The sequence below is a fragment of the Alligator mississippiensis genome, chromosome 3 (assembly GCF_030867095.1).
Source record: "Alligator mississippiensis isolate rAllMis1 chromosome 3, rAllMis1, whole genome shotgun sequence".
Taxonomy (NCBI): domain Eukaryota; kingdom Metazoa; phylum Chordata; order Crocodylia; family Alligatoridae; genus Alligator; species Alligator mississippiensis.
The window spans coordinates 295,286,069-295,299,350 of NC_081826.1; positions in this window are offsets into that span (position 1 = coordinate 295,286,069).

A 13,282-nucleotide genomic window follows, 5' to 3' on the forward strand; every position below is an offset into this window, starting at 1 on the left:
AATTTTTGTCTTTCACCCCAGCGGAAAATACATACTACCTAATATCTTAATGTCCCCCATGTTGTGTTGACATCACAATCCACAGTCTGTTGCCATAACATCCAAAATCCAGATTCTATTGCTCTGGTTGCTTAGCTACTGGAGAAGGGATTCTGGGTGTCTCAGACCCCAGCAGAGCAGGTGACAGCAGCAAGAACAGACTATTTTCACTCCTGCAATTGGAGGTGGGGACCAGATGGATTCTCATTTCCAGCCCCAGGCCCTCAGAGAACATTAGGAAGGCAATGCCTTATACCATTTGGTACCCTGAAGGGTCAGATGAAGGCAGCAGGCACTTGATGTCCTCTGAAGACACCAGGAGAGGAATATAGCAATGGTGCTACTGTCATTCCCTCCAAAGACATCAAAGGTAGGTGCCATGGGTCTGAATAGGATATGGGTCAGAACTAGGGATAGTGCCTTAACCCTGAGGCTATCCCCTCTGCTGTATTTAGTCTCTCACAGTTCACTCTGGACCTGAGAAAAGTTCTCCAATAAAAGTTTTTGGAAATAGAGAAGTTTTAGCTCTAATGAACTGGTATTTTTGGAACCAAAAAAAAAAAAATATATTGTCAGAAAATCTCAACCAGCTCAAACATTGATTTTTAAGCTTCCAAGCTTTAGTAGAAAGAAGAGAGGGGTCCAGGAGGCTTCTGGGAAAGGGGGAGAAAACAGTGAAAGCAGGTGGATCTACAAGTGGGGCAAGGAGTAGTCTCTTCCGACCCGGGTGAGTCCAAACAGGATTTATTTGTTTCTTTATTTCAGGCAAACATCTAAATTGAAGGACAATTTTTCAAGCTCAAATTTCTGGAAATTCCCCAATAATATCTTTAAAAGTCAATTCTTGTTTTATGTATGTGTTCATATCTAGTCATGCATCCTTCTTTGTAATTTTTCAGTGCTGTTCGTATGATTCTTTGCTTCTATCCTTGCATTTTGCTAAGTTGAGGTTGCTTTCTGAATATTCACACCATTTTTCTTCCCCCAAAGCTGAACAAATTGTGCTGTAAAAAAAAGAAAGTGCAAACATGTGTTTGAATTGTGAAATGAATTCTTCATAACTGGATTGCCCCTGTCTCGATGTTTGTTTATCTGATTCTTTTAATTAATGAGTTTCCTGGCTAGAATGTGTCTGGGAACAGCTAATTTTAGATGAGCACTAGCAAATACTTTAACAGAAGGTACATTTTACAAAATGCCACTGTTTGCCATGAAAGCCTGGTTTTAAGTGTTGTGGTTTGCTCATCCAATCAGAAAGCCACTTCATATGATGTCTGGTCTGAGTGGACACATCTTGAACTTTAGATATTGTATTTTATGTACCCACATCCATCTGCTCACAAGCAAAACTTGCACTATGATTTTATCTGGAAAAATGTATTGGAGAACAGTTATGAATAACTGATGAATGCAAGAAAAATACCATCTGATTGTAAATCTTCCTTCGCAGGATTTAGAGGTCTGATTTGCTCTCCTGCTACCAGGGCCTGTACTAGGAAAGTAGGGTTTGTACTCTCTTTAGTTCAGTTTAATGGTCTTCTATTCTTTGCATAGGACTGACCCACAAGCGGGCATTATGAGGTTTCAGTGGCTACTGACCACTACTCAAAGAGTATGGACTGGTTGTTCCTGCTAATGTCTGGCTTTTATTTTCATGTTGTCCACCTAACCGAGCCAGTGATCTTCTGTAGGCCACCTGGCCGCCAGTAGGGTAGCAGGAAAAGGAGAGACAGTACACGTTTTAGACATGTTTATTGATGGAAGCTATTCCTTGGCCCTTCCCCACTTCAGGAAGATGTTGGTACCTTGAAAAGTTGGACCACAGTAACTGGAATAAGTGATGTAGAGTATATCGATTTTAGAAGTACAAAAAAATAACTAATGGCTAGTGCTGAGCAGTGTATCTGTTACCCCCTCCCAGCCTCTCTTGTACATGCACACTTGGCAGTCGTTGTCTGTGCATATTTGACACACTTTGTTTTTAATCCAGCCACATTTTTTTATGCAATTGTCTTAATTTCTCATTCTCCCAATATTGGGTTCTGATCTGCCCTCTCTTATCCCCATAAAAAAAAAAAAATCATACAAAGTTCATCTTTTATTGATGAGGTAAGACCAGAGTCCCATCCCAGCAAAAGGAAAAGAAACCAAATTCTCACCTTTCATATCCATGAGAGCAATAGGTGCCAGATTCCCACCTCCAGTTCACCTGCTCTTATTCCCATGAGCAGTGTCTGAAGCTATGTGCAGTGCCTTTGGTTTCAGTTGGACACCTCACAGAGTAAAGGGCTCATCAGGGGGTGGGTGAGTGCCAGAGATAGGACCTCCATGGACAAGGGCTTGCTAAAAGGTAATGATTGGGCTTAGACATCAGTGAGCTCAATGGGAGCAGAGGATGCTCAGCAGCGTGTCCTTAAATGAAACACAAACACAGCCCAAAAATTTGGGGCATGAGATGAGGCATCTCTGAATCCCAGAGAAGGAAAATGATTAGATCAACTCTGAGCAATAAGAGCAGTGAGGTTCCTGTATAAACCAGTGACAGAAACAACAGGTTAACTGAGCTTTCATGTGCCCAGCTCTGAGTACTTGCTCTCTAGTAGCATTCACATATATCTCTGACTAGCAGTTTGATGCAACTTCTGCTACCCAGGCACTTGGCCACTATCAGGCTAACTCCTCCGGTAGCCAACATTTAGGCTCCTCATTAGATGCCCGCCAACTCCTTCACTCATCTAATACGGGCTTCCCCGGGATAAAGAGCACAATCAAACATTTCCAAGTGAGAAATAGGTTCACCCCAGCCTGGCCTGCTATATTTATGAAACCAGCAGCAGATTTGCCTCAGTAAGGGGGAAGAGTAAGGAGTGATGGGTAAAGCACTCAGCACTTCCCTCCCTCCCCAGTCTTGCTGTACAGCTCTCTGTCAAGTTGTGTTGGAGGACCCACTGTGTCTTGAAGCTTCATCTTGGAGTCAAGACTCATTTGTGCCTCTCCAAGCTTACGGTAAGGGAAGCACAGCCTTTTCAGAACAAAGAATGGTTTATCTCTAGCAACAGACATAAAGCAAAGCATAAGAGAAAAGGTTTTTGAAGCAATACTTGGCCTACCCAGTGCATGCCTAACTTACCTGTGGGCTTGCCACCTGGGCAGGTCTGCTTTCCCCCAGCCTCTGGAGTCTGGGTGTATTCTTGCTCGGTTCTCAGCTCCTGTACTTAAAATTGAGCCAATGCTGCAGTCCTGCAGACTGAAACCCCTGAAGAAGTAGGCTGTGAACACCTAATTTAAACTCAGAAGTGCCTTAAACCAATAGATGGACAGAGGCACTAAAAGGACAGGATGCTTCTGCTGACATCCGAGGATGAACAAGTGGGGCTGAGTCTCATTTGCATGTGTTATGTAGGCTGCTTTTCTGCCTGTCTTACGTGATTAGTTTGAGCAAATTTTGTCAAAACACCATTATGTTCTAGGATTGGGGGTGGATAAAACAATATTATTTGTATTTGAAATGGATGGGAAAGTGAATGATGTCAAGTGTGACATTGCCAGGGTAGGGATTACAGCTAGGATGCAGATAGAGGAGTGGTAACGGGGATGATGCCTATTTTCTGGACTGAAGCCAATGAGGACATATCAGCAGACTAAGTGAAGGATACGCTACCCATAATAAGATCAGTGGTTGCTACAGCTGAGCCCCTGGAAACTGCATCCTGCAAGAGGTGAGCGATGGAGCTGCTTGAATCTGGGATGGCATTGAATTAGGACAACACACTGTGAGTGGGGTATAATAGAGGAGGGTAGTTCATCAGCTGCTCACACTTGTGGGTGCATGCTGTGTTCAATGGCTTTTGCCCAAAGCCCTTGCGACTATCGCACTTACTGTTAATTTTTTGTCAGGTTTTACTAAGCTGCATTTTTATTTTCCCTTTAAGAAAGTTGTGATCCCTGGAACTCATTGTAGGTTGGAAAATAATACTCATCAGGATCATCTGGATACTATAATATAAAAACTGAGGTTTTGGGGTGCGGGCTTATTTTGTTGATATCACTTTGGTGGCAGGATTGAACCCCAGATGAGTTCAATTAAGGTTGCCAAACTCAAAGTAGCTTTTTTCTGGAGTCATATGCTTGCCTTGGTGAGTATGTAGCCCCTCCTTGCTTGTCATAACCTTGGTATTTATGTAGTCATTCTTCTTACAGCAGGTGACAGGCTGAACCTATAAATTATCACAGAGCAGCTCCAAATCTGCTGCATGTGACTCCTGAAGTGCCCATGCCTTAATCTAACACTGCACAGATTAAACTGTACAGCCACCTGCAAATGGTAGAGCTGCAAGAGCACTCAATACGGCACATCCTTTTCCATACTCACCTCTGAAACTTTTCCAGTTGCATCTGAAACAATTGCTAATGACCGTTGCCATTAATGGCCCAGTTTTGCAGCACAGCTCTGTCCCTTTTCCTCCCTGTAAATTATAGCATTATCTCAGCCCCCAATCTTCACAGCATGAAGTGTTGCAAGTAACTCGGTTGGCGTTTGCAAAGTCTGATGTGAGAAGGCAAAATTTTGAGACTGCAAAATTGATCTAAACAGAAGCAGGTCTCTGATATTAGCACAAGCCTGGAACTTCTGTGTAGACAGCAAGACATTTGAAGATTGTGTTTGTAAGGGGATGTGTGTGTGTGTGTGTGTGTGTGTGTGTGTGTGTGTGTGTGTGTGTGTGTGAATTCAATGGCCCTCATTGCCGTAATATATGACCCCCCCCAATATATATATATATATATATATATATATATATATATATTTCCACAACAAGATGCAGCAAGGTCTTATCCTTGTTTTATAGATGGAAAACTTGGGAGATTATGTGGCATGCTCATTTTCATAAAGGAAGGCTGTAGCAGAGGCAGAAATAAAACCCAGATTCAAAGTCCTCCATCTTATTTTTTGTATCATTTTAACTGGGATGACGAACCAGGCACTATTATGTTGACAACATTTTAACAAGGGCTTTCACATGTTTTTTCATGTACTCTTTATTTTAGGGGTAAGTTAGCTCATGGATCAGGGGGACTGTGATGGAGACCCATACTTTGATTCAGGGGACTTTAATTCAATCCCTTCTGGGTGACCTTGGCAGAGGCACTTTACCTCTCAATGCATCTTTGTACCCATCTGTGCAACTGGGGTAACAACACTGAGTTTTGTAAAATGCTTTGAAATTTATCAATGGAAAATGTTCTGTAAGAGACACTTTTTATTGTTATTTAAACAGAAATGTTTTGCCTGCCCCCTAATCAAAGGAGAAGCCAATGCTGTTTTACCCAACAAAGTTACAGAAAGTTTCATTTTGTCTGAATTGCTTTCACTTCACTCCTGAAAGCTGCCGTGAGCTCATCTCATTGACAATGCAGCACAGCATCCGACTTGTATAATTTGGAATGGCAGGTGGTGCTAGAAATCTTACAGCAAGCTAGGGGGTCTTCTGCCCTGGGAAATGTTCTGAATATACCTGCCACTTACTGTAATTGTATCTATTCTAAAAGCAAAATGTGTGCACTTTATATGTGTGTTTATGACCCCCAGGGATTAGTGTCATGAGAAGGCAGATTTAGCTCTATCTAGTGAAGGGGATGGGGTTACACTATCATAACCAGGAGACTCACCCCAACCATCCCCTCAGTGCTGTGGTGCTATATAACAAAAAGTGAATGGAGGGGAGAAAGGCGCGACTGCAAAGGGGTTGTGCAAGTGGTAAAAATTTGCTGCCCACTGTAGTTGTTCCAGTGCTCATGGGTGTCCAAACACATACACGGTATGTGGGATTGCAAACATAATTCTGGGCAGAGCATCAGGCTGGTCTAGTTTGAGCTGTGTGGAGGTGTCTTCAGTTGAGTCCTGCCCACTCATTCAGGAAGCAAGCCATGAAGCCAAGTCCTCATTTGAGCACAGCCAAGCCAGGATGTACTGGGGAGACCCGCAAAAGGTAGTGGGATCTGGTGCTTACATCTTTCCCCCTGTATGAACTAAAAATACCTTGAGGACTATAGTTGCCACAACACATCTGCTACATCCCTGCCCAGAGGTGGTTTTAGCCAATGGTAGTTGCAGATTCACCTATATCCCTCATGTCCCACCATTGCCTACTGCTGCTATAGAGGAGGGAGCCCTTACAAAAACCAGCTCTGTAGCATCTAGAGGAAGCAGCAGGTACTCACCTCGGCCATGTCCCAGCAGTTAGGGCACTAGCCTAGGTTTTGAAAGATATGCATTCTTCTCCCTTTGCTGCTGCAGTCATTTTGCATGACTTTGAGCTATATCCCCAAAGGATTTGGGGTTGCAGCATCTAACTTTTTGGTACTTGGCCTCCCTAGGAGAATCCATAGGCCATGACTAGGTTCTCAGCTCCCCATGTGTTGTATGGGGAAATTCAGATTTCTCAGAATGGGATTCACAGAAGCCAGCATAATGAATGTGGAATTGGTTGAGCTACCTGGTAGGAAATGCTGAGGACAAAGATATGACTTAAGCCCTTCTGTTAAGGCTCACGACCCTGAACCGTCTCCTGGAGCTAAGGAATTAAGTCATTTTGCTTAAAAACTGAGGCTTAGTGGGTGCATCTTTACATTCATTAATGCACCATAATTACGACACATTAAGTTTTGTACCTGCAATAACTCAATGTGCTGTAATCTGTGCTACTGTGCATTAGCACAGATGAACACTTTTTAGATGATGTTTAATGCCCGTTGGACTAGTTGTAGTGGGCATTAGCATAGATGAACAGTTTTTTGCCAGCTGCGCTAGTGCGCAGTAGAAGTAGTCCAATGGGCATAGCATTTTGTGTAGATGTGCCCGCTAAGTCCTTTCTTTCTAAGCTTGGCCAGAAGGAGGAGGCCACATTCCTGCTTTTTATATTTTATATTCATGAATCATTGGCTAAAATAGATAAGCCTTTGTTGGAGCAAGGACTGGCACCCAGCACTTCCCCCTCTTAGGTAGGCACTTTCCACAGGTTTCCTCTTATGCTCACTTTAGCCCAAGACATTTCAAATTATTCCATTGACCATGGAAGATCCTCTGCCTGGAGTCTGGAGATGTTTTGTAAGAGATGTGAAGTTTGGGTTTCAATCCCCTCAGGCAGAGAGAGAGTTGAATCTGGGTCTCCAGTCCATGAGGTGAGAGCTCTAACCATTGAACTGTTGGATAAAAGGTGGAAGCTATATTCCCACATGGTTTACACATAGTCTAGTCCATTAAGTATGCTCTGTAAATGAAACCAGTTACTGGATTCTGAAAGGGCTTCGGGTGTAAGTGAGGTATTGAGCTGCTCAGCTCTATTAAGACTGAGGGATATTGAAGCAGAGCCAGAAACAGACCTTTAGGCACTTAGGGAACTTCCTGGTAAAACTAAAGCACCTGGTAATTAAAATGCTGTAAAGCTGTGCACTTCTGTTAAGTCACAGCAATAGGCAACCCCAAGAGGTTGAGGCTTAAGTATCTTCATTTTTAGTATCAGCATATAAAGTGGGGCTAGGTGAGATGTAGGCACTTGGTGTGGTATCTTGATGAGGCTTATGGTGTGGAAACAACTCTTTATTATTTACAAAAATGTATATACAGAACTATATACAGAGAGAGATTACAGGTTTTACTACTGTCCTTGCTACAGTCTTGTGTTTGGTTCCTGTTCTGCCACTGAGAAGTTCCTGCTAGCCTCATCCAGACTATCTCCTGAGATACTATACTTCCTGAGTACTCTGTTTGTTGCATGTGTGTCCCTTTGTGCATCCAGGTCTTATTCTCACCATGATCATTTTTCCCATCTGTAAAATGGGATTAAAAGTACTTCACTATAGTGCTGAATGATAGCAATAAATGGGGACTGTGGTGATGCCAACTTGGTGATTAAAACTGTTCCACCAGAGCTAAACAGTCTTCAGACACCCTAGATCCAACCAAATACAGAATCAAGTGCCCCAACCTGTACTGAAACCAGATCAAAATCCTGGTCCCAGCTGGTCCCAATCAAAGGCTCAAGGCAGTTCACCTGGAGGCTGCAAGGAAACAGGAACCTGCTGCAACAAACTTAAATTAGTTCCCAGGCCCCAGCATGTCCTAAGGAATGTACAGAAGTTGGGATTTTTTGTTTTTTTTCATGCTTTAAATCACTTTATTGCTGTGACAACAGAAGTGCAGAGCTTTACAGAACTTTAAAAATTGGTATTGTGGTTGAAATTAACCCCTGTTAAATGAGGTATTATATTTGAAGTGCTATATTTTACAGTGCTTTAGCAACCTACAGCACTTTAAATAACTTCTGTATGCTGGTCATATTTCTGGCAATTCTGCCAGTAGCCCATGAGCTTTGTGACCTGTTGCCTGGCCCCGTGGAAGATGCAGTGCCCACTCCCAGAGAAGCGGGGAAGTGTAAAAGGGACACAATACAAGTGAAAAGGCCACATTCATGCATGCACATCCATATGTACACACACACACCCACACACAACCCCACCCCATGAGACTCTGCATGGCTGGGGACCATACTCTTGGAGCAGGGCTTCCTGTTTAAATAAGAGCTGCTTTTTTCACTGGTCTGCAGCCGGCTTCTGCCTCCTGCAGCTCCGGGAGGCTGTGGAGTGCCCCCAGCCTCCTAGCATGAAAAATGCTAGTAAAAAATGCAGGGAGGCTCAGAGCCCTGCCCCCTACAACCACTGCACCTGTCATGTTTAGGAGTGCTGTATCTTTATAGTGTTATAAAAAGTGCTCTAAATTACAGCATTGTAAACCATGCATAGAGCACTCCTGACTCTGGCTTTGGCTTCTGGTTCCAGCCCCTGATCCTGACTGCTGGACTTTGTCTGGCAGGTGACCATCCCATGTCTCAGTCCCTAACAAAGCCAGAGCTTTACATCTTATCCTCACTAATGTTTAGGACAGGTTCCTGTGATGATCTGCTGAATTTGCTGGTCATTTGCAAATCACCTCTTTGAAAAGCTTGTAGGAAAAGGCCACGCAGTGGTTGCCCAAAAATAATAGCATATGTTATTTTTTAATAGTCTTTATTCGGCTGTTAATGTGGAGGTTCTGGAAAGCCTGTTCCAGCCAAGTTCTACACAGTGAAAAGAATCAAGAAGTTTGGATAACTGTCCAAACTTTAAGAAACTGCTTATCTGAATCCAGTTGGACCCTTTTAAGGGTTTTCTTATCACTAATATATTTTCTCGTCTGGACATGCGTGATTCCCTGGTGTAATTCCCATTGCTGTCAAAATGTGCCAGGCACATCAATGCTGAACAGGTCAGTAGGGAACTCTGATTCCAAAGGTCATGATTCTTATTTCACACCTAACACTGCAGAAGTGGCTGATCAGTTCCAGGGTATGCCTAAAAAGAGAGACAAAGCTATGCTGCTTTGGGAATTTAAAGCCCAAGATGAGTTTATTGAGGGTTCTGATAAAAAACAAGTGAATGTATTAATACTCTGAATACCAAGTTGTTTCATATTTGCTCTAAATAAATATATTGATAAAGAGCTATACTCATTTAACAGACTTCCCTAATCTAGACCCTTTCCTTTTGGAGCATTATAAGAGCATTATTGCATTAAACTTTCTGGGGAACATTCCCCAGGGGTGCAAGGGGTGCACTTCAACAAGTCTTATATGACCTGCTTCTTCTTGAATGCATCAAATGAGAAATGCTGTGATCAGGGTGCTCTAGAAGAGCCCCTGCAGCGGCTCTGGAGACCACTGTGTGACTGACAGTAGCCTCTCACTAGTGAGTGTATTTCTAGGTTTGTACTTTGGTACTTGGGGTGGTTGCGTGTTGTTAAATCTTGTTTTGGGAACACTGGGACATAGTGTAGACATACTCACACTAGCCCCTTTATCAAGAAGGTATTATTTTCCATACTGCTGTGGGGACAGAGGTATGGAGAGGTTTAGGGTTGGCTTAACCCTTGGGTTAAGTCCAAGGCTTAGCCAAGAGTTAGGACTGGATTAACCTTTGGAGTCTGTACAAGTAGGTGATAAGCAGCTGCATTTACTCTAGCAGAAGCTTTGTTTAGGAACTGAAGGTCATATCTACATGGTCAACTGACTACCTTCTCTTCCAGGAGAGGTATGGCCATGTGAGGTGGAGTGGTCCACTTGAGGGACCTGCTGCTGGGGCCAGTACGTTCTCCTGAGATTGCTGGGATGTTACATACTTTATGCTATGGTTTTGGCCAGTCTTGCTGGTTGACTCACAAGGATCATACCCAGGGTTCTTCCCACTTCTTTCCCTTCTACGCTCATTTGCTAATAAAAGAGAGTACCGGGGTTACAGCATCTGCACTTTCCATACAGCTTCAGGAAGGCCCTCTGAACTTGTGCTTGGGTACTGAGATGGGAGGCACCTCACTCCCGTTGGCTACAGTTGTGCCTTAAATAGATTTCTCAAGGTGAAATGTGTTCAGATCATAGCTACAGCTGGGAAAAAAAAACTCAGACATTTTGTAACCCACTGCTCAGCAGCTGTTGATTATTTCAGTCTGGGCCTAATACATATAGATGTGACTCTATTATTGCCCCAACTATAGCTCTTGGGCACTTGTACATGTGATGAAATTGGCCTCTTAAGCAGTTTAATTGCCCTTTTTTACTGGTTTAATGCCGTCACAGTTTACACCTGAAGCAGCTTATTACATTTCACTTTTGTCACGTGGTACACATGCAGCGGTGTATTCCGATTTCAATGACTTTGTTAGGAAGCGAAGTAAAATGCATCCAATGTATTTTATTTTGCTATGTAACAAATTGCAGCAACACATCTGGAGAAGGTGGTGAGGATGGTTCATGGGACACTGGAAGCCCAGGCGTGCTCAGGGAAGCTCAGGCTTGGTGGGCTTCCAATACCCTGTGCACCGTCCCCACCACCTCCTCTAGCTAACAGCACACCGAGCTGCTCTTTGGCCATCTTCCCACACTGCTCCAGGGCCAAGCCAGCCCGTTTCCGGGTGGTCCCAGGTAGCAGGAAGGCAGTGGGCACTGTGCATGGGGCACAGGAAGTCCGCCAAGACCAAGCTTCCCTGAACATCCCTGGGCTTCCAGCACCTTGTACACCGTTGGATTGGGCTGGGTGCTGCCTACGACCTGGGGCAGCACTTGCCCATTAGCATCCTGCTTGGGTGGTCCTGGGGGGCACTGTTGCCATGGAGGAAAGGATCAGGCCCTCCTGCAGCTCAGGGTCTGCATGACCCAGTGGCAGGCCACAAAGGCAGGCTCCACCGAGGCTGGGGGGGTGTGGAAAGCAGTGAAGGGCCAACTTTTTTTTTTTTCCAGGGGAGCCTGCCTGCCCTTCCCATGGAAGTACCTGCCAGTAGGTCCTGAGCTATGGGGAGTCCCAGTCCTTTCCTTTGTGGTGGCGGTGCCCCTTGGATGGCACCCCCTCCCCCCGCCCCCCAGTAGCAGCCTTAGCAGCTCATGATACAGACTCAGGAATTAAAGTTTCAGTCTTGATAGGAGGCAGTCGGGATTCACATTCCCAGTTTCCTTAGTCTGAGCACTGGATTCTTTCTCTTTTGCATGGGAAAGAAAGCCTGCCTCTGCACACACAAATTATAGGAAAAACTGCATGGGTCACTATTTAGTAAAGGCGAGGATTGAGAGAGGGATTAAAAAAAAAGTAGTCTACCCCCTTCCAATATTTAAATATTTATATTTTGTTATGATTTTCTTTATCCTCCCTGCATGGGTTGTTTTTGTTTCTTTTCTTTCTTTCCTTCTAGATGTTTGCTTGCCTATTCTATAGAGAAGAGAGTGTATATGTACATGTCCAGCTCTTCATCCATTTCCCTGGGGGAAAGAGTAAATAAATGCATGCATCAATATATATGTGATTCTCAGTCTCTGGGGGTTAAGAGAACTTTTGCAAACAGACATACTGCAGCTTTTCAAGTTGTCTTTGTATAATTTGTAGGAGATTCTGAGCATTACCCTTTCAATATATATATATATATATTTTTTTTTTTTCAGAGGAGTCTTAGAAGTCTTCTCAAACAGGCTTCTGCCTTTGAATCTTTTTGTGGGGGTTGGTGGGGGTGTTTTGCAGCTCCGTTTTTGAACTGCAGGTTCTAAAGGAAGACCTTGGGAATTTAAAATTGGCAATAAAGAAAGATTGCTAGAGCTTGGGGAGAGCTTACACTCTCCCGTACATGAAGGAACATGAAGGGAATGTTAGCTAGCTCCCAGAAGGAGGGGTCTTTGGAAAGGGTCCGAACACTTGGTTTGTTTCCATTCCCCCCGGCTGTGAAAATTCTGTAACTCTGGGTTCATCTACACGTTCCTCATTATATTAATGAGCCATAATTAGGGTGCATTACATTTAGTTCCTGCAATGACAAGTACTAACTTAATGTGCCATAATCTGCACTACTGCACAATTGTGCAGATGAACGCTTTTTTAGGATGTTAATGTGCATTAGACTAAGTCTACTATGCATTAGCACGGTTTTTGCCAGCCACACTAATGTGCAGTAGAATTAGTTCAGTGTGCATTGTCTCGTGTAGACGTGCCCTCTGTTGTAAAAGCTAAGTAGCCAGGATCCACACCGAAATGCAAGTAAAAATGGAAACAGCATAGCCTGGAAATGCCCTCTCACTCATGCCAGACTAGTAGTCCAATGCTGAAAGAGTGAAATCTGCCTTTCTGAAGAAGCTATACACTACAGCTAGACTAGGCTGATTCTAGTCTGAAATCTGCCTTTCTGAAGAAGCTGCACTGTACTAGACCGGTTACACAGCTAGTCTGTATGTTTGACAGGTTTGAGCATTTGGGTTAGCTTAGCCCAAATACGAAGACCTCCCCACAGAAAGCCCTCCTTGTATTACAGGGATGGATTTGGTCGCTGTCTTGGTCTGGGACAAAAAGAAATGCAAAACTCTAGGACTCTTGGTTCCAAGATGATACCTTTTATTAGACCAAGTAAGAAGTTGCAAAAAATATTGTCTTGTTCTGCAGGCTTTTGGGTGCACACATGCTTCCTGAGGCTCAGGGAAAATTAAAGATGGTAAAAAGTCCCCATAGGTAGAAAATAAACTTCATTTTTTTATTTTCTACCTATGGGGACTTTTTACCATCTTTAATTTTCCCTGAGCCTCAGGAAGGTGTGCCCAAAAGCTTGCAGAGAAAGATTTTTTTGGGGGGGGGGAGGTGATTTCTTAGCTGGTCTAATAAAAGGTATTATCTTGGAACCAAGAGC